Raw genomic sequence first — 24441 nt, forward strand, 5'->3', positions numbered from 1 at the left:
TCCTGGTTAAGAGAATTAATCTTTACACTATACTCGAAGGAAATAAAAAGCAAACAGACTTGCAAGCTATCCATTCAGGTTGGGATCAAGTGGCCGAGTTGGGTTCTTTCGGTGGGAAGTGTGAGGAGGAGTGTTGCAAAGGATGTGAGGAAAGCAGGAATCCAGGAACGAGGACCTAATGGCCATTTGCTGGGGTGGGTGTGTTGGAGAGCTTCGAAGCCTGCAGGGATGCCACTTTGGGGCTGGGCAGGGGGCGGGGGCGCCGGACGATCGGCTCGCTAAGTCCCGGAATTCCCACGGCGGGGCTCCGGCGGACACTGTCGCCGGCCTCCCGGCGACCTCTCCGGTGGCGCCGCGGGCCCCCAAGCCAGTCCGTGCTGGGCGGAAGCGCGTCCCAACGGCTGAGTAAGCGAGGCGCGGGCACGCCAGCTTGTTTACCCCACTCGGCGGCGCGCCCCTGCGGGCGCCCAGTTCACAGGAGGCGCCCGAGCCGCCGAAGCGGGGAGTCGGGCGGTCGCGATTGGCCGGGGACGCGGGGAGGAGGCTGGCGGGTGGGAGGGCTGCGTGGCGCGCGCCGCAATGGCAGGCCCGCTGCCGCTAGATGGCGCTCCCTCCCAACAGGAGCTGGCCGCGGGTTCGCGGCCGACAGATGGCGCCTGCGCGTTCCATTCGTCTCCAAGTCGCCGAAGAGCGAACACCCCAAACAATCCCGAAGCGCCACCAAAAAAAAAAAAAAAAAGAAAGAAAAAAGAAAAAAGGAAAAAAAAGAAAACAGAAAAAAATAGAAAAAAAGAAAAAAAAAACAGAAAAAAAGCACCCCGTCGGATCCGACCGCCACTTTCCAACCCCCCCCACGGCTCTAGACCCGCGGGAGCTTCCGTCCCTCAGTAGCATTCAAGGGTGTAAAGAAGAGGAAGGGGGAAAAAATCTTGTACCAGCCCAGGGGTGAAGAAGCCCCCGGCCTGAGAAAGAAGGAAGGAGTGGGGGAGGCCAACAGTCTTCCTTGCTGCCTCTGTAGACGCTGAGGGGGGAGGTAAGTTATAAAATGGCGGAGGCGAAGCTTCTAGAAGTTTGGAGGGGCACCCGGAGGGCGCGCGGCCCACCGTGAGGTGTGTGTGCTTGAGATCGGGCGACGAGAGCGTACGGCTGGGAGGGAGCGGAGCAGGCCGGGCGCTCCGGGGCCGGGCCGCGGCCTCCTCAGGGCCCCGCGCGGGGCAGCCACGGAGCGAGCGAGCGAGCGGGCGGGGAGCGAGCCTGCGCCGCGGGCCCGCAACGGCCCCCGCCTGGCCTCTCCGTCGCCAAGTCGCTACCCCAACACTTCCAAGGAACTTCCAGTCCCCACCTCCCCCCTTGCGTCCCCTCTCCGCCTCCCTCCTCCCAGAGCCGCTTTTCAAGCGCAGGACGCTTCCTTCCCACTACCCTCGCTGAAAGGTTTTTTTCTCTCGCCTCCCTCGCCCAACTCTTCCCCCGGGGCCTCGGCGGAGGGCCTCCCTCCTCCCCCATGGGTGGCCCAAAATGGAGAACGCGCAACGGCGCAAGATGGAGGCTCGGCGCCTCCGCGTAGCCTGCTTGGTCGCTTCCTCTCCTCCCGGGGCCTCTTAAGCAGCCCGTAGGGGGAGCGAAGAGAGACCCCCAGACTGGAGGTGGGGTGGGGGTGCCATCCCTAGTCGGGATGGAGGGGGGGGCAGGTGGAGAAGAAAGGGCAAACCCGGGGAGGCCGCGGCTGGGTGGCGTGTGCTGGGGGGGGGGTAGTGGGAGAGCGCGCCGTGGTGGTGCGGGGAAGGAAGCGAGCAAGATGGTGGTGCTGGGAACCCGGGGGGAGGGGAGGCCGAGCAGGCTCGTTTGTGTCTATTTGGGCCTCGGACCGAGGGAGGCGAGGGAAAATCTACTCTGCTCACACCCCTCCCTCGTCCCCCCTCCCCTCTCCCTTCCCCTCCTTGCCTCCCTCCCTCCCTTCCCCTCCCCTCCCCTCCCTCCTCTCCCTCCCTCCCTCCCTCCTCTCCCTCCCCTCCCTCCCTCCCTCTCTTCCTCCCTTCCTAGAGAGGGAACAACATTCATGTGACGGGCCCCTCGGCTTCTCTCCCCCGCCCCATCATCTCCAGCGCGTGGTGGGGGAACTGCTTGGGCAAAGCGGTTGGCATCGATCTCTCCATCCTTCCCGAGGCCCCGACTTCGGTCAGTTTTCTTAGGGCACCAATTTTCGAAATCGTTTGGGGTCCGGCGGCGTCGGTACCCAGCGCGTAGAGCTTGCCCCGAAGGGGGGCCCTGCCTGCCTGGCATGGGCGGAGGGGGGGAAGGGCGGGAGTGGAAGGCTGTTTGTTGGGGGGTTTTGGCGCCACTTTTGTTTTAGTTTTAGTGCTGCTTTTTCGTTCCCACCCCCACCCGCACTGTCTTTCTCAAGGCACGAACTGAGCTGATCCTTGCCCCAGGTAGGCAGCCTCTGTTTTCCCTCCACACTTTTATTCTTGCTTGAGGGCGACTTTCTCTTTTCTTCTCTCGCGTACCCGGAGATCTGCGGACTGCAATTTTAGGAGAAAAAGGGTCGGATGGGCCATGGGAGAGAGAAGGTGTGGGAAACAGCATCAAGTAGTTCCGCAAAACTTTGAGCCCTGTTCCCATTTTCTTCTGGCCTAGAATTGTAAACGTATTGTTGATTTCGGCCTTTTTCCCCCTTTCCCTCCCGCCGCGACAATGTCTTGTTTTGCCTTTAGTTTTTATTATTATTATTATTATTTTTTTTTGATGAACCGCTGTACTTTCGACATTTAGTTTCTTCTCCTCGGTGTTATATGCCATTTTATTTTTAATCCTCAACGGTAATGGGTTATCGTGTGATTTTTCGTGCTTTGGTGCTCGACTTGAATTTTTAATATTGCATTAGTAGTTTCATCCGGTCTAGGAGACTTTCTCCTCCGTGGCCTAGGATGTTTTTTATGTTGTTGCCTACCCCCTCCCTCTCCCTCCTCCTTTCTTCTGGATGTAGTTTTTAAATTGAGGGTCGTGTTTTTTGATTAAATAATTATTTCCAGCTTCTATGTTTTGTCTATCAGAAACTTTTGATCTGTGGGGTTAGGTTTAACTAAAGGAGACGCTTGTGTTGGTTTGCAATGGTTCCTTAAAATGCGCGGGCCGCCTCCTACTCGACCCTGGTAAAGCCCCATCTTCCCTTCACACTGGGGTGTAAATTCCGTCCCCCTTTCTCCCATGGACCGCCGGATTTCACGGCAGCCACACCCTGTGTATATGTCTCTGTGGATTGGACTCATTATCAGCTTAATTTAGTGACTTAAACCACCATGATGGGACTTGCTTCAGCACGAAGCTTCTTTTCCTGTTTAGTCCTGGTGGTTAGTGTCGAAAGAGGAATAATCGAGGTTTCTTAATGAAACCTGGTGCGGTCCAAGCATTGCCTTTTTTTCTGTTGTCTTTTTTCCTACTCCGGGCTGTTGGCGGTGTCAGCACCGCTGCTGGGGGCGGGGGGTGGAGGGGAGAAAGAGTCGGGTTACCGAAGTGCGTCATTCCTGGCTCTAGCAGGGCCTGCTCGGGAGCTTGCTGGTGTTTGTTACTGTCCTCGCAGCACTTTCCTGCCAACCTTCTCTCTCTGCGTATTGGTTAGGAGCAAAAGCAGGAGGCGGTCTCCTAATTCTGTCTGGAGCCCAGTGCGTTGCGTTTAAGCGTTTAAGGGTATATGTGAACTTATTATGTTTTTTTTTTTTTTTTGATGGCCCTGGAAAGTGGATACGTTTCTGTTTAACGACGTGCAATTCAGGTAGTTTGGTCTTGCTTTCATATCATATATTTCTCAATGAACGGTGGGGTTAATTTTGAACATTTTAAACCACTTACGTCAAAATGCCTGGTTTTCTTTCTGTGTTGATATCAATCTATAATTAGGGATCAGAAGGACCAGCTAAGGCATAAGTGTTCAGCGGTTTTTCAAGTGGTTGAATTGTAATTTCATGACAGATTATGTTAAATCGTCTGTTTTTTTTCATTTTCAGATCAAGTGCGTAAATTCCTAATTATATATTTAAGTTCATTTCACCTCATTTCTATTTATCCTTTTGAAATATAAAATGTACTCATTGAGTAGTAAATATGGTCATTTCAATGTTTTTTACTGAATTCTTAAATGTTACTGTCTAGGAGTTGGGCAGGGTGCTTTTACAGTAACACTGGAGATTTTTGACTTTTTAACGTGTTACTTTGATACTTTTGTTGCCTTGAGGTTATCCTCAGTGTCCTTACTGAGTATCGTTTCTCCATTCTCTTTAAAGATAGGGAGAGTAGGAGGCCAGAGAAGAAGAGAGGTGACAGCCAGTTGATTACTATAGCCAGATAAGCTCAGAAAGGCTCATTGGTAACTTATTCTACTTTGCTATTTGCTTGAAAATTTCTGTAGTTGAGAAACAAGGATTTGGAAGAAAAATTTCAAAGTTTTTACATTTTGATGTGTTGACTTTATATTTACCTAAGTTATTTACACGGAAACTTAGGCTTGTGTGTAGGAAATTACATAATGCCTAGCATACCAACTTTCGAAAATATTTGAACAAGCCCTGCAGGGAAAACAACATAAATCCTTACAGATAAGACTTAAAATGGAACGTGCTGGGCTTCTGCTTTCCCTTTGATTTTTTTTGAAAATAGGAAATTCCATTTGTATATTTAACAACTTGTTCTTGGTGTGTGTTTCATTAAGTTGGAGCTGCAGTGAGTCAGTAGGAGAGGGATTTACTATTAATAGGAGGGGCTTTGGCAGCCAAGTAAGTGACAGTGAAGGGATTGGGGTGCCACAGGGAACATTCCCAGAGGGAGCTTGATACGGCTGAATGCAGCTTCAGTCGTTGCTGTTTAATGACTAGGTAGAGAGGTGGATTGGAAAAGGAAGGGACTTACTAGCCATTTCTTCCCATTGTGAAGTGGTAGTATAAGGTATTTGAGACAGGGCAGAGAGGGTTCTTCTTTTTAAACCAATAGGAAATTGAGTATTTTACATTTAAAATGATGTACCCTTTCCAAACTGTCTGCTCTTCTAACTACTTGAAAGTTGACAGGAAAAACTATTTCACTGTTTTCTTTTAAGAACATTTTTTTCATACTGCCATCAGCAATAAAAGTTCAGTTAAAATTAAGACCCTTGATCTCCTTTAATTAGTATATTTGCTCCCAAAGTCCAAGGTAAGTGCCTTGCTTTTTGCAGTCTGATATTCTACCTCAAGTTTATTTTGTTCCTCTGTTAGATGCATTTTTGAATATATGTTAAAAGTTATGAAAGGAATCCAAAGCAATGGATATTTTTATTTTTGTGTTTGTAAAGTATATTCCCCAATTATTACTATTATAGAAAAATTTTACCCTAGTCCGGGAGCAAATATTTCTGAACTGTTATTATTTCACGGTCATTAGCTTTTATGAGGATATTAAGAGAAGTCAGTTTCCTGGCTTCAAATTTTTATTCCTATGCTAATATTCTTAAGTAAATGGTTAAAATGTGGCATCAGCTTTGATTTCTTATGATTCAGTAACTGGCTACTAAACCAACAAATTACACGTTTTGGCAGCACTGTAGTTGATTTTGGATTTTTAAAAAGTCCAAATGTGAATACAATTTTAATGAAATTAAATTCAACTTTTCTTTTATCATTTGTATGAGTAAAATTGGGGGCTTAGCCTAGGATCAGGGTCAAATTTCTTTGGGAATACAGGGTTAGGGATGAAAATACATCATTGTCACGTTAGTAATGTTTGATAGTCTGCATGCTTAACATGTCACCACAGCCCTATAGGAATGTTGTAAACAGAATATAGCTTTTTTTTTTTTTTTTGCTTTTACTTCTTTATACTAGATGGAACACTTCAGTTTTTGATGCTGAAAGATTTAATTTTGAACCTAAACTGTACATTAAGATGTACAGTTTGCTATTTAGAGGAGCACTATTTTGGGAGTTGGGAGAATAAACAAGAAAAGGAAGGGATAGTCCCAATTAGCAGTGTACTATTAGTGTATTCCTAGCTAGGTATCAGTGCAGATGGGGATGTGATTGGTGGAGAGGAAAGAGGAGCTATAGAATTACTGTTTCAAGATACTTTGCATTTTTTTGTTGTTTTCTACATTTGATACTTATGCTCAGGGCTTTTTGTGTGTAGTTCCATACTGTGCCCCGTATACTAATATTTGTCTTTCACAAATTATAGTTTTTTCATGTTCTGGTGGCAATGACATCAAGAATTAAAATTCTTCGTTTGCTTTTCCTAAAGTGCATTTTTGCATTAATTTAACCAAATTCTCTATTTTTCTGTCTAAGTAATATGGCTCTGTGGATTGGGTTTTGTGTATATGAATTTTTAAAAAACAGAACATTGTTAATTTCTTTGGTAATCTGTTACCAGAAGATTTTCCTCCTGAATAGAGTTAATACATAGTTACTTTGATACTGATTAGTGGACACCAGCTGAGTTAGTGTTGCTAAGTATAATGGCTCACACCTGTAATCTGAACACTTGGGAGGCTGATGTAGGATGCTGCAAATTTGAGGCCAGTTTGGGATAGTAGTATCAGATCAGCCGCAGGCTACTTTGGCAAGTTCTTGTCTGTAGAGAAGAGAGTTAGTTAAGAGATTAATCAACTAGCTTTGTTCTCCTCTCCCCAGATAAGGTAGACACAATGGTCTCTTTGCTTATCTGTTTACTTTCAGACAGAATATCATTCTGTAGCCCAGTTAGCCCTCAAATTTGTCATCATCCTATTTAAGCCTTTCTAGGGTTGGGATTACAGATATAATCACATGCTCTTAACCAATGAGACATTTCTTTAGCCCCTTGGGTTCCTTTTGAGTGTCAGAAACCATGTTTTTTTTTTTTTTTATTATGAACCCTCTCATAAACTTTGCAAGATAGGTGTTGTTAGGTTTCTATTGTTTTTTTTTTTTTTTTTTTTTTTTTTTTCTGAGACAGAGTTTCTCTGTGTAGCCCTGGCTGTCCTGGAACTTGCTCTGTAGAACAGGCTACCCTTGAACTCTGAGATCTGTTTGCTTCTGCCTTCAGAGTGCTGAATATATGTGTTTTACAAGCTAGTTTACAGAAGGAAGTTGAGGTTCTAGGTGATAGTCAATAACTGTCCCCAAATCACACCTTGATGGCTTGGCCTCAAATCCTTAATGTTTTTTTGTGCTTATTAAACTCAGATGTTTCTCTTAGGGACTTTAGGTCTACAATCCTCATTGTTTTAGTTTTATAAAATCAGGATTTTCCATATGTAATACAAGATAAAATATCATCTTTGTTCAGGGTCAGGTGAGTTGATGTAAGGTAAAATTCTTACATTGGAGCCAGTAAGATGGCTGTGGGTTCTGTCTCTGTAGTTGTCATGGTGGAAGGAGATGATTGACCCTTGCAAGTTGTCCTCTGAATTTATACACATCCACCATGGCATACCCCATATGCTCCTCCCCCCAAAATAAATAAAGGTTAATTTTTTTTGAGACAGGGTTTTTGTAGCCCTGGCTACAAAATTCGTATGTAGATCTGGCCTGGAATTTGTACATAGATCAGGTTGGCTCACGTACCATACCATACCTGTTGGTAAAGGTAAATATATATATAGCTAATATTAGAAGTAGTTAAACTCTGAATTTTAGTCTTGCTTGAGTATGACTACTAAAATTCATGGAATATTGAAGTCTTGATTTTTTTTTTTTCAAGACGGGTTTTTCTGTATAGTCCTGGCTGTCCTGGAACTCACTCTGTAGACCAGGCTGGCCTCTAACTCAGAAATCCTCCTGCCTGCCTCTGCCCCCCAAGTGCTTGAACTAAAGGCATGGGCCACCTCTGCCCAGCAATGTTTGTTTTTTATGGCACATGGAATAGTTAATTTTTTTTAAAAATTTTTAAAAATTTTGTTATTTACACTATATTTGTATAAGGATACTTTATGAGTCATTCAGCTTATTGAGTAGTTAGATTTTAATTAAACATTTAGGATTGGTGGCTGGAGAAATGGTATAGAATAAATAACCATCGTTCTTGTTGAGGACCCAGGTTGGGTTTCCAGCACTCACATGGTGCATCACAACTATCTATAACCAGGGATTCTGACATCTGATCTCTGAGGGCACTGGACAGGCATGTGCTGCATGTATATCCATGCAGGCAAAACACTGAAATCCTAAATCAATGAATTAAATTTTAAAAATTAGGCTTATCTAGTAAGAATCTGTTTTATTTTAAAGATTGATTTATTTCATGTGTGAGTACATTGTTGCTATCTTCAGACAAACCAGAAGAGGGCATCAGATCCCATTACAGATGGTTGTGAGCCACGATGTGGTTGCTGGGAATTGAACTCAGAACCTCTGGAAGAGCAGTGTTCTTAATCCCTGAGCCACGTCTCCAGCCCCTCTGCTTTGTTTCTATAGCTGGGTTTCCCTACCATTGCTTAATGACATTTTAAACATTCTTTAGATATAGTTTTTGTTTCTACATTCTATTTCAGTTCACATTTTACTTACTGTTTTATTTTTATGGAGTGATAAATAGTATCAGTGCTTAAGATTATTAGGTTTATTACTGATTAGTATTATGATCTGTTTCTTTTATTATTCTCTCCTGCTTTTCATAAACTTTAGAGTTTTCTCTGAAGAAATTCTAGGTATTGGATTTAGTGAAAATGAGGTGGAACTCACCTGTACTAAATATTACATGGGCAATATGTCATGTATAATATATATGCATTGGTGCTTTCATGACAGTGAGTTGGATTTATGCACTTTGTGTTGATCACCCCCTTCAACTTCATCCTGCGGGAAATCACTTTTCTGGGTGATGAGTACTTTTCTTTTACCTAGAGTGTTTCAATATTGAGTATTTTTTATCCATATTTCTTTTTTTGTATTCTGTTAATACCAAAAACTAGTGTTCCATGATGGAATTATAATGCAAGGTGTCCATTACATGCAAAAGGTTAAAAAAGGTAGGTGCCAGAAATGTTTACTCAAGTTTTCTGAATTGTATAGTTAATCCAAAGAACCTTGATTACAGATGTTACTAGAATATTGAGACTTGATTGAGCTATAAAGCAGAGATTTATTTTCAGTTATTTTTCTTGCTAAGAAAAATGATATAGCCTCTTAAACTTATGTATGATAAAATGTGAGTGCCATTGATAATGCCATTTTTTCTGATAAATTGGTTAGTGTTGATTTCTGGCAGTTAATGTTGCTAAGTCGTTTTAAAGAATTGAATGTGTATAGTTAAATGCATACATAATTTTATTTGTAAGAAAATATTGTAGGAGCATTTTCATTACATAATTAAAAATCTTTTCTAAAAAGACATTGATAATAACTAATACTAACTAAACTAATTTATATGCCACATACTATTTATATGTATCATGACATTCAATTTTCATAATCCTATGAGGTAACATAACAACATGATTCACTTTTGTCTTTCCTTTTTTTTTTTTTTTTTTTTTTTTTGAGACGAGGTATCCCTGGTCATTCTGGACCTCACCATGTAGACTGAGACCTGGAACTCAGAGATCTACCTGTCTCTGCCTCCCAAGTGCTGGGATTAAAGGCATGTGCCACCATGCCCAACCTATATGATTCAGTTTTTTGATAGAATACCTTAGGGGTGGGCCAGGTGTCTTATGTTGCCCTTAACTATCCTAGAACTCACTGTCTAGTCCAGGCTGGCCTTGAACTGAAGTCATTGTGATCTTCCCTCTTCACCATCCCCAGTGTTGGAATTACAGGCATGAATTACACACTCTGCCAAACTAGGAATACTTTTGTGAGTAAGAGGGAGCATTAATCAGACATCATGCAGGGATAAGAGCATAAACTAGGACTGTCTCAGAGAAATGGGGATGTATGATGACTCTAAGTAATAAGACCCTTTTCCAGAAGAGGAAACATGAAGGCCTAATAACTTGCCCAATTAGTAATTGTTAAGAAGAGATTCCAAACCTCTACGATTTCTATGGTTATGAAAGTGATTTAAATTACTTTAAATTGCTGGAATTGGAAAGTTTGGTTATTTTTATTCTTTGTGGTAAGTTTTTATTGGTCCAGGGTCAGTAGTAAAAGAGAAGATATCATGTTTTTTAAACCCAGGGGAATTTCTAATACAATGTTTTGAACTTATTAGACTAGGGTGATTGTGTATCTTAAATGTTGAAACTCGATGTCTTTGATCTTTACTTAAGTAAAACAAATCAAAACCAAGATAACAGTATCTGAGTTTATTTTTCTTATATAGTATTCACATCTCCTGTATAATAATATTAAGAAATATGGATGGTATACTTCATGGGAGTCCCTCTGAGAAGACTGAAAAGAGAAGGGTAATATTTGGGACTAGGGAGAAATGGTATCCAAAGAAAATGCTCTAGTTTAGGGATTTACCTGATATTAAACTGATCCTATAACATAATCTGAGAGTTAGGACTTGGAGAGGTACAGATGCCACTTCAGTAACTAAATAGTTATCTTTGGGATGAGGGTGCATGCAGTGGTAGAGCTGGTGAGTTAGCATTTATAAGGTATTCAATACCCCCCACCCCCAAACTGCTCTTTTTCTATTGTGTGGGTTCTTCTTTCTTCTACCCCTTTCCCACCCTTTCAAAACCCTAACACTAGATTTAGGAGAGAAAAAGGATAGAGACAGAGGAAAAGATTTCTCCGCATAAAGTTAGGGTTTGGAAAGGGGACAATGTTACTGTTAGACTACTTTACTACTTGCTGATTAGGAATCTTGAGTTCCTTGGGATAAACTTGATCTTCTCTGTCAGGATTCCTTAATTTCTTTTTCTTGTTTATTTGCACATGATTGTTTAAGGAACCGAGACCATCAGCAACCAACAACAGCTAAAAACCCACAACAACCAATCCCACCTCTTGGGACCCTAGCATTTATATACCATCTGAAAAAGTCCCTAGAATTCCAAATGTCACACTATTGCAGAAACTATCTGCAGCTGGCAAAATCATGCCCCTGTTAGAGCATGAGACAAATCATAGTCAGCTGCTGTGGACCATCTGAATCAGCCCCATATCCCACATCTGAGATTAAAATGATAACATTCTTATATTTCTGTGCTTTTTAGAGAAACCAAAACTTCATAAGTCTCACTATACTCCCCCAATCCTACCACTCCTTACTTCTGTGATAGGTTTTACAGTTATTTTGTATTCTTGGACTACTCATGTATGTGGTATTCTTGCCAAGTTAGTAAATGTGAATTCAAATGTAGATAAATGATTTTGGTATAGACTTATTACTTCTACTGTAAACTAAGGCATAGTTTTTATTGCTTGAGTATAGGTGAGTAGTAGAGGCCTGATTTTTTTTTCTGCTTACAACTTTTTGGGGTTGGGGTTGAGACAGGGTCTCTTTATATAACCCTCACTATTTCAGAACTTGCTGTGTAGTCCAGGCTTCCCTTGAACTCAGAGATCCTCTTGCCTCTCACAGGTGCTGGGATTAAAGGTGTGTACTACCATATGAGACATGATCTTCAGAGGACTGTTTTTTATAGTCATATGTTTAGTATTTCATTGACTGTTTTCTTTTTTTCATTTATTTATTCACCCGGTTGCAACCCCCTCTTTCCTCCACCCTCACAACCCCCTGCCCTGCAATCATCTGTCCCTTGGAGGACATCAAGTCACAGCAGGACTAGGCACATCCTCCCACTGATCCCCATTTAGGGAAAAGGGGATCTAATGGCAGGCTACAGAGTCAGAGACAGCCTCTGCTCCAGTTGTTAGGGGACCCACATGAAGACCAAGTTGCATGCACATTTGTTACAAATGTGTAGGGGCCTAGGTCCAGCCCCTGCATGCTCTTTAAGTGGTGGTTCAGGACTGATTTTTTAAAAAGATTTATTTATTTTATGTATATGAGTATAGCATTGCTCTCTTCAGACACACCAGAAGAGGGCATCAGATTCCATAATAGATGGTTGTGAGCCACCATGTGGTTGCTGGGAATTGAACTAAGGACCTCTGGAAGAGCAGTCAGTGCTCTTAACCGCTGAGCCATCTCTCCAGCCCCCTGGACTGATTTTTTTTATTGCCCTTAACTAGTTCATTTTTGGAAGTTTTGTAGCTGTTAGCATGCTACCATATGATTGAGTTACTACTAAATAGTTATACATACTAATTTGCTTAGTTAAAATTGTACAAGAAAACAACTGGGAGGAAGATTAAATTTCTGATCAGATGAAGGAATTTGTGGACTTCATTGTGGCATGGAAACAAAGATAACGATTTTGGGGAGACTTTTGTGGTACTAGGAATTGAATCCAGAGGCCCACACTATATAAGCTAGCTAGACAAATACTTTACTAATGGTTTCTGACCTCAGCTCTTTATTGTGTTTTAATGTTGACTCTCCCTGAGTTGTCCAGGTTAGCCTTAAATTCACTAATTTGCCTCTGCTGACCTCCAGTTGGAGGGAAGGAACTTGGGGAGATTTATTATGCGAGCTTAATGCAATTGCTTTAACCGTATTGGCAATTGTAAAGGTGGAGAGCATAGATGATGTGGAGGTTCATGAACACTCTGAAATAATGAACAAGATTTGTTTTTGAGACATTTTCCCGTATAGTGTTCCTGAAAGTTTGTAGACCAGGCTGGCCTGGAACTCAGAGATACACCTGCCTCTGCCTTTGAGTAAAGGCATGGACCACCATGCTCAAGATGTATTTTTAAGGTGTATAAAATTAGTGCAGTTAGAAATGCATTGTTGCCCTTAAAGTTTGAGTATAGTTAGGTGGTGATGGCTGCTGCTGTGTATGGCTTTGATCCTAGCACCCCAGAGACAGAGGCAGGTAGGCGGATTTCTGAGTTTAAGGACAGGCTGAGTTCCAGAATAGTCAGGGATACACAGAAGAAAAAAATAGTGTCTCAAAAACAAATTGACAGAAGTTTGATAGTGCTGGGAGCTGATGTATGTAATTTTTTTGTAGTGTTAGAGATTGTACTAGAGTCTTATGCATGTAACACAGGATATTATGTACTAGATTGTACTAGAGTCTCATGCATGTAACACAGGATATTATGTGGCTTTTCACCAAGTTCTGCTGACTTATCCTGTTCCCTTAATACTATTAGTTTGGGCTTTTTCACAATTAAATGAATACACATTAGAGACAAAGTTTCACCATTTGTCCCTGGTTGGCTTAGAACTTACTCCTTAGAGCTCAGGAATTCCTTTTCGGCTGCTTCCCTACTGTAGGACCGAAGGCGTGTGCCTGGCAGAAGTTCTTTAAAAACTTGTCTGGTATGCTATATAGGTCTTTCTCTTTTCTTCAAGTTTATCTGGGTATGCAACCCATTTTGTCCTCAGTCCTGTCTTCTTCCTTTTCTGGTTTCTCAAGTACCAATATTAGACTGTGTGCTACTCCTTGCCTTTTTTCTTGGTTTGCGGTACCAGCTATAGAACACAGGGCCTCTTGTGTGCTAGGCCAACACTCTGCCTCTGAGCTACCTTTAGCCCACCATCAATACAGTTTTGCCATAGTATCCTTAATGTGAAATAGTGACAGTTATTAAAAATACAGCTTGCTATGAAAGTTAGGAGAAAATTAACACAGGATGCTAATATTACCTTGAAATGACCTCCTTTGGTGGTTAATAAACTGAGTTAGTAGAGTTCATCATTGTTGCTTCTAGCATTTACTGTTATTCAAAAGTTTGAGGCCTTCCAATTGGTATTGTTTTTGTGTAAAGGCAGCAAGAAGTAAAAAGAATATATTTGTTAATGGGGTGCAATGATTTGGGTCTGTACTTGGGAGGCGGAGGCAAGAAGATTTGGTGAGCCTAGAAGTTTGAGGCTGGTTTGGTCAACACAGCAGGCCTGATTTAATTTGTTTTAGACAGAGAATTACTGTGTAGATCAGGCTGGCTGGAACTCATAGTGAGAGAGGCTTGCCTCTGCCTTCTGAATGGCAGAATTAAGGACATGTTCCCATTTGACTTTATGTCAAGTTCTTACTGTGTAATTTTCAAGTGTAAATCAATACATTTAGTTTATGGTTTGAGTGTTATTGTTTTGTCCCCCCCCCCCCCCGTTCTGGGAGTTGAATGTAGGGCTTCATGTGTACAGAAAAACCTTTAAACATTCTACCACTTAACTGTATCCATCTTTTTTCAGCTTTATATATTGGGGTTAGAGAAACGTACCAGTGCTTAAGAACACTTGTTTATCTTGAAGGTTTCTGTTCCCGGCATCCAGTGACATGGTAGCTCATAAACATCCGTAACGCCAGTTCCAGAGGATCATATGCTCTTCTCACCTCTGTTGTCACCAGGCATATGGTGTACATTTATATATGCAACCAAAGCACTCATAATCCTAGCACTCGGGAGGCAGAGGCAAGCAGATCTTTGTGAGTTCGAGGCCAGCATGGTCTACAGAGCTAGTTTCAGGACAGCCAGGGCTACACATAGAAACTCTGTCTCAAAAAAACCAAAGATAAAATAAGTAAATATATATGTATAAATGTTTTGTCTGCATCTGTGTCTGTGCACCATGTACATGACTGGTGCCTATGGAGTCCAGAAAAGAGCACTGGATCCTTTGGAACTGGAGATAGAGATGGTTGTGATCTACTATGTGGGTGCTGGGACTTGAACTTGGGTCCTCTGGAAGAATAATCAGTTTTCTTAATTGCTGAGCCATATCTCTAGTCCCTTGTTCTATTTTTGAGACAGGGTCTTATGTTACTCAGGCTGGTATTGAAATTGCTATGTAGTTGAAGTTGCTTGGCACTCCTGTCCTTTACCTTCCAAGATTGCAGCACACCTGCTTTTAAAGATAGATCAGTGATGTTTTTAAAAATGGTTTTTGAACTATTTTTTAGAGATAGAACCTACCTTTATCACTGAGATATATCCTCAGCCTTTTTTTATGTTAATTAACTTTAATTTTTTGTAATGTTAGCTTGAAATTTTTAGTAGTGTATGTAATACTAAATTCAATTTTAACATATTGTATATACATGTATATGATAATTTCCTAAAAAATATATATGCATATACATGTACACACACACACACATACACACACACACACACTGGTTCCTCTCATCCCAAGGCCAGAAGATGGTATTGGTTCCCCTGAAACTGGAGTTATAGAATGTTGTGACTCACCATGTAGTTGTTGGGAATCAAACCCATGTCCTTTGAACAGCAGCAAGTGCTCTTAACAGCTGAGCTATCTGTCCAGCTCCTCAGATCCTTTCATTTTCAGATTGGAATGTATGATATTCCCCTTTCTTAGATTTCTAATCCCCCTTATTTTTTAAAGCAAGATGAGTTTTTATTTACCAGTGTGTCTACTGGTTTGTAGCTATTTTTCAAACTTTATGGCAATTAGACTCTTGCTGGAAAGATCTCATTTAATACCCCCTTATTTTTTTTTAAAGTGCCATGTCCTAAAGAAATAGTACTAAAGATAGTAAGGAACAGGAATTGTTGAATTTCTCTACTGTGATACAGGAGAGAAAACTTAGGAAATATTAGCAAAGCTGTAATATTTTTCCTCTGGGATCTGTTTCTTCCTATTTCCACCAGTCACTCAGGTCAAAAGATATTCCTTTACCTCTGGCAGAATTGAGGAAGTGGTGTAGCCATGGATTGTGGAGAAATAAAAGTATTCACTGATAGTTTTGAAAAGCAAACTTGCCGGGCAGTGGGTGCACGCCTTTAATCCCAGCACTCAGGAGGCAGAGGCAGGTGGATTTCTGAGTTAGAGGCCAGCCTGGTCTACAGAGTGAGTTCCAGGACAGCCAGGGCTACACAGAGAAAGTCTGTCTCGAAAAACCAAAAGAAAAAAAAAAACTTGTCAGTGACACAGGTTTTTCTTACTGGAACGTGTACTTTCTTGAGTTTAGATTATCAATGCATAAAATTCTGCCATTCATTAAAAAAATATTTAGTAGACTTTTAAGGTTTTAGTGTCCTTGAAAAATTACAGAGGAATCATTTAGATAAGGTGGGATTTTATTAGGAAACTTTCTTTTATAGGTAATGAGTTCCTAATCCTTTGAGGTTAGTCTGAGACAATTTACAAAGTACTATAGAAAAATGGAAGATGTAATGAGGTAATTGTGTGTTGGTAAATATGACTTGTATAAATGTTCAATGTTGGTAAGTATCTAAGTTTATTTCTTACAACTAGATTGTTACCTTTATCAGTTTAGGATATATATATATATATATAATATATATATATTGGTTTTTTTCAAGATAGGGTTTTTCTGTATAGCCCTGCCTGTCCAGGAGCTATATTTTTTATCAGATTTTGAGTACTTGTTCCATTGCACAGGCTATATTATACAGGTTCTCAAATGGTAATTGAATTAAAATCTTAGGTATAAAAATGTAGTCCTCAAATCTTGTTATTCATGTTCAATAGCTATATATTGTAAGAGACATAGTCAATTACCAGTTTCCTCTAAGCTGCCTTTGCAGTAATAGATAATTTTTCTCTTGACAAGATACCATTACGTAGCATTATCCTAGTACATGGGAGTATATAGTAGACTCCTTAACATTTAATTTTTTTTTTTTTGCTTCTTACAATAGCATGTGAAGTAGTTGATGAGTTCTTTTCACTTACTGTAATTCAGAATGGTCACAAGATTTGCCCAAGTTCACTCAGCTAATAAGTGCTTACTTTTGAGTCTAATTTTGCTTAATTTCAGATCCTTTCTTCCCATGGTGATACACTGCCTCCCAGTGGGATGATTTATAGATTTCATGGTGATGCCTTCTTTGGGAAAAGATATTAAAAGGAAACAAGCATCTTAAATAGAGGACAGTTAAATGCCTCTAAGTCCTTAGACAACTTAGGGGGCTTAGGATTTGAGAAAGGCTTATTTTTCTCCGGAGAACTGGTAAGGATAAATTCCTTTCTGTCTAAAGTTGCACATGTATTACTATTTTGCATGAAGACGACTGGCATCTAAACAAGAGTTAGTAAAGTTTATGTTCTACTATTTTAGTCCTTAGGAAAACGACAGTTGAATTAATTTTAAGGAACTAGCATTCTTATAACATGAACTGAAACAAAAAGTTGTTGCCATATGTGGCTCAGTAAATGACAGTGTATTTTGGCTAACATACAAAGCAATGGGTTTCATCATGACATCTTCATATATGTGTCATCATACTCCAGTGTCATTTTTCTCCTCTGCTGTTGCCTTTCTACTACTTCATGCCCTGACTCAGACTGCTTCCTTGAAGAACAAAAGTTATAGAAATAATCTGTTTAGGTAAATTGGTCTAAATTAGGCAATGTGAAGAAACCAGGTTTTGATTTTGGTTTTTCATTTACCCTTAGCTTGCCTGCTTCTCCCTATTTGCTTCTTTTACCCTCTGTGTTTCTTGGGCTGGCAAAGAGCCCAGGGCTTTGAGCATTCTGGATAAGATCTCTCAGCCCTGCCCACATCCCCAGCCTCTCTTTGCTACCTTTCCACTGTCGGATTTTTAAAAATATTTTCTAAAGTTTTTCATAGAAAGTTGAAGTATTTTGATGGTTCTTTACCTATTATACTTTATGCCGTTAACACTAGGCAACCCTAGTAAATAGGCACTGGAAATAAAAGGGGAATTTAATCTTTCCAACAGTCTTCTGATGTAGGTAGTGTTACTATTTTTTATTTACTAGTGAACTCAGGCACACGGCACTTGAACTTGTCCAAGGGCACACTTAGGAAGTACTGAAGCCTTGATGTTAAGCTAACAGGTATGGCTACCATGCCCCTGTTCTTTACACTATCATACTGCTGATAAGTAGATATTCATCTGAACACTTTTTCTGGCAATGTATTTTAAATCATATGTTCATTGTGAGGTGCGTTTGGACATCCTTAAAGGAATTTTCATATATTTCAGATGCGCACAGAATTTATTTAATTTGGCTTGGAATTATAGCAGTAAGGTAAGAAACCTTGACCTGAGTGTTTCCTGGGTGACAGATGATATACTTAGGGATTTGTTGGCATGGTAATCCCTAAGATAATGAATATTAGTCTTATTTGTTGAGTATATTCCTTATATCAGATACTACTTTATTAGATGATAGAGTAATATATTCATTTTACAGTTAAGAAAACAGAACCTAAATAAAGCAATGGGGCTGGAGAGATGGCTCAATGATAAGAGCCTTAGAGGACCTGGATGCAGTTCCCAGTATTCTCATAGTGGCTCACAACCATCCTTACTTCTGCTTCCAGGGAATCCAGTGCCCTCTTTTGACCTCAGAAGAGCCTGTTAGTCATAGCATCAAAAATGTCCCTTGCTCATAGCCCACCATTTTGTCTTTTCCATAGCTCTTAATCAACATCAAACATACATGAGTTGTGTGTTCCCTCACATTAATGCAAACTCAACGAGAGTAAAATTACTTATGGGTCTTCTTTGTTACCTAATTCTATCACTCAGAACTGTGCTTTGGACAAAGTAAGTCTTTAGTATTTGTTGAAATGAGTGCTTCATGTAGTATCCTGAGATACACAGACTTATTTTCAAGGTGATCTTGAAGTAAATGAACTGAATCTTTAATAGATCTGAGGCAGGTACTTGAGCCTCTTGAGGTAGAGGTGGGAAGACAGTTAAATCTTAACATTTTTCCTGTTCTCTTGAATTGCCTTGCGTTCCAGGAGGATTTGGTCTCAGCTTAGTTTCTCTGGAGCCTTTTACTCTTAGTACAGGTTTGCTGTAAAGCTGCTTCTCCATGCCCTCATAAAATTAATACATTCTGTCTAAAGACTCTTTGAATAGTCATTTATAGTGTATTTGTGATGTGCTTAGAATGGAGCTAAACATGTAACAGATACAGTTGGCTTTCAATAGGATATCTTAGAAAATAACATGTAGATATATAGACTCCTAGGTCATTTGAATATGTGTATACATTATAGAAAGACATTAAAGTTTAAAAACGTGTTCATTAATGTTTTGAATGCACAGTTTGCTGATGTCTTCACAGTTTTTCTTTTTTGAGACAGTGTCTCTATAGTGAGACCAAGCTCGCCTTGAACCCACAGAGATCTGTATGTCTCTGTAGGTACACTCCCCTTTTTTTCTTTTCAGAACAGTTTTTGTCATAATTTATATGGTTATACTTTATAAGAATGTACTGCAGAAGCCGGGTGGTGGTGGCGCATGCCTTTAATCCCAGCACTTGGGAGGCAGAGGCAGGCGGATTTCTGAGTTCCAGGTCAGCCTGGTCTACAGAGTGAGTTCCAGGACAGCCAGGGCTACACAGAAGAACCCTGCCTCAAACCAACCCCTCTCCCACCCACCCCCCCAAAAAAAACAAAAAAAAGACTGTACTGCAGTCTGACATAAATATTTCCATTTTGAAGAGAAAATGTTATATACTTCAACCTTAAACTAATAGCATGCAGCACCATTTCAGTATAGATATGAATAGGAGATAATATTGGGTGGTGTTTACCATCTGTAGTGTACATTGTCTATAGAGGAGAGAAGTTAAAACTAAAGAGCAGAGTCAGTGATGTCAGCTTTAAAACTGAGTAGAAGAAAGTGAGAAAGTCTAGGATTAATGTAACATACAATCCACAATCAGTTCAGATTTGAAAAGAATTCAAATGCTATGTTCTACCATCTGGGAGATGCTTTTAAAAGTATAGATAGTCCTTCAAATTACATCAAGGTAAAATTACCTTTAAAGTTGATATAATCAATAGTTACACTTACATAGATTGTTTTCTTTGTGGTATCTTATGGGAATTGGGTTCTCTCTCACTGAGGCCCAGGTTAGTTCTAAGAATGAAAGGCAGTCAGGGATAGGAAGGGAGGGTGTATCTGATATAATGCATTCTAAATGTCAAGTGGAATTTTGTTGGAATTACCTTGTGGGAAACATTTCCTTTAGTGTGTATAGTGCAAGAATTTACTGTTCTTAAAAATACATGAATGGTAGTAGGATAGTGTAATGTAATTTGATTTTTTTAGTGTAGCTCTCGCAATTCCAATTGAAGATTCTGAAGTCTGTTTTGAAAAGAACAGGTTTTCTTTTTTTCCCCTTTGTAATTCCATGTGAAGTAAGTGTATAGGAAACCAAAGTTTTTTGAGAAAACCTTCCTAGGGTTGAAATAAAGCTAGAGATTAGTGTCTAGTATCTTAGGAAATTTTCTTTCTCTGAGCTAGAGAGATGGCTCATAGGCTAAGAGTACCTGTTGCTCTGAAGTTGCACCATAATTCAGTTCCCAGCAACCGTATCAGATGAATGGCTCCCAACAACATGTAATTCCAGCTCCAAGGAATTTTTTGCTGCCTTCTGCACTGTACTCCTGTACTAATCCTACATCTAAACACACATATATAAAATTAAAGATTAAAACATAACTTTTAAAATAAACTACTATCATTATGAAAAGTCACTCATAATTCTTTATTCTAAATTAAGATTATGTGGAAAAACATATAATCTAGGGATGTAGCTTAGTGGTAGAGTACTTGCCTAGAATGCATAAGGCTCTGGGTCTGACTCCAACCACCAGCAGCCATTATACTTTATAATTCTGTGTGTGTCTGTGTATCTATATGTGCATGTGTACAGGATGTATATGAGTGCATGTGTGTGTGAGACACACACACACACACACACACACACACACACACACACACAGAGTTGTATACATCCTTTTCCCACTGAGCCTTCTTACTAGTGCTTTCAGCCATTTTAAAGGTACCATTCAGTACCATTAAGTATATTCACATTTTTACATAAACATTACTGCCATCTGTCTCAAACATTTTTATCCCATTATAAAACCATATGTAGCAAGGAGTGGTGATGTATAACTATAATTCTAGAACTTGTAGGGGGTGGGGGTGAGGCAGTAGTAGTATGGTGACTTTGAGATCAGCCAGCCATCCTGTCTCAAATATCAATGCAGAGCTGAAATAATGGCTCAGCAGTTCAGATTACTTGTTGTTCTTGCAGAGGACCCAGGTTTGGTTCACATGGTGGTGAATAAACAGTTGCAGGGGATCTATTGCCCCCTTTTCACCTCCTTGGGCACTAGGCATGCATGTGGTATCCATACATGGAAGCAAAATACTTATACATATAAAATATATCTTTAAAAACCCAAACTAGAATACGTGTCTCAGTATTAAGCAGTAGTTAACTTCCTACTCATGCACCTATCAGCTGGTCCCGTCTGCTTTTTTTTTGTATTTAACTCTTTTAGGTACTTTTTATTACTGAAGTCATTTCTCAGTATTTGTCAACTCATATGTCTCTCTGTGTCACTTAACATAATGTACTATAAGTTTGTTTCCCTCTGTGTACATGCATGCACTACTGAAGTTCAGACCCAGAGTCTTAAGTATGTTAAGCCAATTCATCTACCAAATGAACTTTACTTGCAGTCCCTCCCACCCCTGCTTTTGTTTCTTTGGTGTTTATTCCCAGAAATGTAGTTGCTCAACAAATAGTTTATGACATCATATGAAAAACACTACAGTAAGTTAGAGAGGATTTAGCAATGAAGAAGGGCTGGTTCCTGACCTTTTGGAATGTATAGTCTAGTAGAAAGATGCCAGTTAAGCAGTTACAACTAAGTGTTGCAAGGAGAAACAATCATTGTTATTTGTGTGTTCAAATGCTTTTCAGTATTCCAATAGAATTACCTACAGCTTGGAAACTTGGAAATATCTTCTGTCTTCCTTCCCTCCATATTTAATGGTACTTCTTACTACTGAAGTCATTCTGTAGGCAAAGTGCCCTACTACTAAACCATATGCCCAGTCTTTTCCCCCAGTTTTGACATTCACTAACTAAGTTGCCAAAAGTGGTCTTGAACTCACTCTGTAACCTAGGCATGTCTTGAACTTGCAGTCTTCCTGCTTCAACTTCCCAGAGTGTTGGAATTACAGGCATGAGAACCCACCCACCATCCATTTATCTATACTTTATATCCCGCTTACCACTCCTGGTCACTCCTGTCCACAAATCCTCTCAACCCCTCTCCTCTTCTGAGAAAGTGGGGCCTTCTTTGGGTATCCCCCTACCCTGGCACATCAAGTCTGCAGGCTTAGGTGCATCCTCTCCCACTGAGGCAGACCAGCTAGAAGAACATATCCCACAGACAGGCAACAAACAGCTTTTGGGATAGCCCCTGCTCCAGTTGTATGGGACCCATATGAAGACCGAGCTGCACATCTGCTACATATGAGTGGAGAGGCTATATCCAGCCTATGCATGCTCTTTGGTTGGTGGTTTAGTCTCTGAGAGCCCCAAGGGCCCAGGTTAGTTGACTCTGTTGGTTTTCCTGTGGCGTTCCTATCCTTCATGGTCTGAAATCCTTTCTCCTATTCTTTCATAAGAGTCCCCAAGATCCATCCACTGTTTGGCTATGGGTGTCTGGATTTGTCTGAGTCAGCAGCTGGATAGAGCTTTTTAGAAGGCAGCCATGCTAGACAGACATGTCTGCAAGCATAACAGAGTATCATTAATAGTCAAGGATTGGTGCTTACCCATGGGATGGGTCTCAAGTTGGGATGATTATTGGTTGGTCTTTCCCTCAGTCTCTGCTCCACCCCCCTTGCCTACATTTCTTATAGACAGGATAATTTGGGGGTTGAAGGTTTTATGGGTGAGTTGGTGTCCCTGCTGCTCTACTGGGGTTCCTGCCTGGCTATAGGAGGTAGCCTCTTCAAGTTCCATATCCCTAATGCTGTGAGTCACAGCTAAGGTCACCCCATTGATTCTTGGGTATCTCTCTTGTCCCAGTTCTCAGTCTCATCCTGGAGGTTCCCACCACCTCCTCACTCCAGTCAGTTGCAGATTTCCATTCATTCTCATGGCCATCTGGCCATCTCTTCTGTCCATCCCCACACCTGATCCTGAACACCCCCCTCTCTTACCTCCCCATTCCTTCTCCTATCCAGTTCCCTCTGTCCATCTGTCTTTTTATGACTATTTTATTCCCCCTTCTAAGTGAGATTCAAGCATCCTTGCTTGTGCCTTCCTTTTTGTTTAACTTCCTTGGGTCTGTGGAATGGGTATCCTGTATTTTATGGCTAATATCCACTTATACAAGTGAGTACATACCATGCATGTTCTTTTGGGACTAGGTCACCTCACTCAGGATGATATTCCCAAGTTCCATTCATTTCTTGCAAAATTCATGTCTTTGTTTTTAAGACCTGAATAATATTCCATTGTGTAGATTGTCTTTATCCAATCTTCAGTTGAGGGGACATCTAGAAAATCCCAGTTTCTATCTATTATAAATAAAGCTGCTTTGAACATAGTTGAGTAACTTTCTTTGTGGGATGGTGGAACATCTTTTGGGTATATATACATACCCATGAGTATTATAGCTGGGTCTTGAGGGAGAACTATTCCCAGTTTTTTGACAAACGGCCAAATTGATTTCCAAAGTGGCTGTACAGGTTGGCACTTGCACTAGTAATGGAGGTGTGTTCATCTATTCTGACCGGTGTCAGATGGAACCTCATAGTTGTTTTGATTTTCATTTCCCTGATGACTAAGGACTTTGAACATTTCTTTAAGTGCTTTTCATCCGTTCGAGACTCCTCTCTTGAGAATTGTATGTTTAGTTCTTTTTTTTTTTTTTTTTTTTTTGGTTTTTCGAGACAGGGTTTCTCTGTGTAGTCCTGGCTATCCTGGAACTCACTCTGTAGACCAGGCTGGCCTCGAACTCAGAAATCCGCCTGCCTCTGCCTCCCAAGTGCTGGGATTAAAGGCGGGCGCCACCACCACCCAGACTATGTTTAGTTCTGTACCCCACTTTTAATTGGGTTATTTGGTTGTTGGTATATTACTTCTTGAGTTCTTTATGAATTTTGGATATTAGCCCTCCGTCAGATATAGGGTTGGTGAAGATCCTTTGCCAATCTGCTGTTTTGTCCCATGGACAGTGTCTTTTCAGCAGAATATTTTGAATGTGACAAACAATACTAGTGCAGTAGTACTAGTAATACAATACAATACTAGTGTAGTACTAGTAATACAATAATACAATAGTAGTTTTCTGGTTAATTACTGCTGTTGATGTGTTTTAGTATTAAGTATATGTATCTAACTTTTAAAAATAGGTGTCATATGTCATTTTGTAGTATCTGTTTACCTTATTTGTGGTTTTCTTAATTCATTTTCCTTTATGGATAGCAGTCTGCTAGAAAACCTGTAGTAATCTACCCATTCTTTTGCCTAGCCCTCACTGGTGCTAATTTGCAGTCAGTGAAAAAAGCCAGTTAGCAGATGAGTTGACTTCATATATTTTGATCCCATTTTTCTTTTTTCTTTTTTTTTTTAAGATTTTATTTATTTATTTTACATATATGAGTACACTGTATTTGTCTTCAGGCAAGCCAGAAGAGGGCATCAGATCCCATTACAGATGGTAGTGAGCCACCA

General features: G+C 40.6%; 1 protein-coding gene across 2 annotated transcripts in view; it reads left to right on the top strand.

Moving 5' to 3' along the window:
- The first annotated feature begins 2037 nt into the window (after nt 1-2037).
- The window catches only part of Stag2 (STAG2 cohesin complex component), a 128838-nt gene continuing 106434 nt past the window's right edge, over nt 2038-24441 (top strand). For both annotated transcript variants that reach the window (XM_034484875.2, XM_076918432.1), the window contains exon 1: nt 2038-2175. The gene's annotated coding sequence lies outside the window, so the exon portion shown is untranslated. The remainder of the gene's footprint in view (nt 2176-24441) is intronic.

Source organism: Arvicanthis niloticus, chromosome X (assembly GCF_011762505.2).
Source record: "Arvicanthis niloticus isolate mArvNil1 chromosome X, mArvNil1.pat.X, whole genome shotgun sequence".
NCBI lineage: Eukaryota > Metazoa > Chordata > Mammalia > Rodentia > Muridae > Arvicanthis > Arvicanthis niloticus.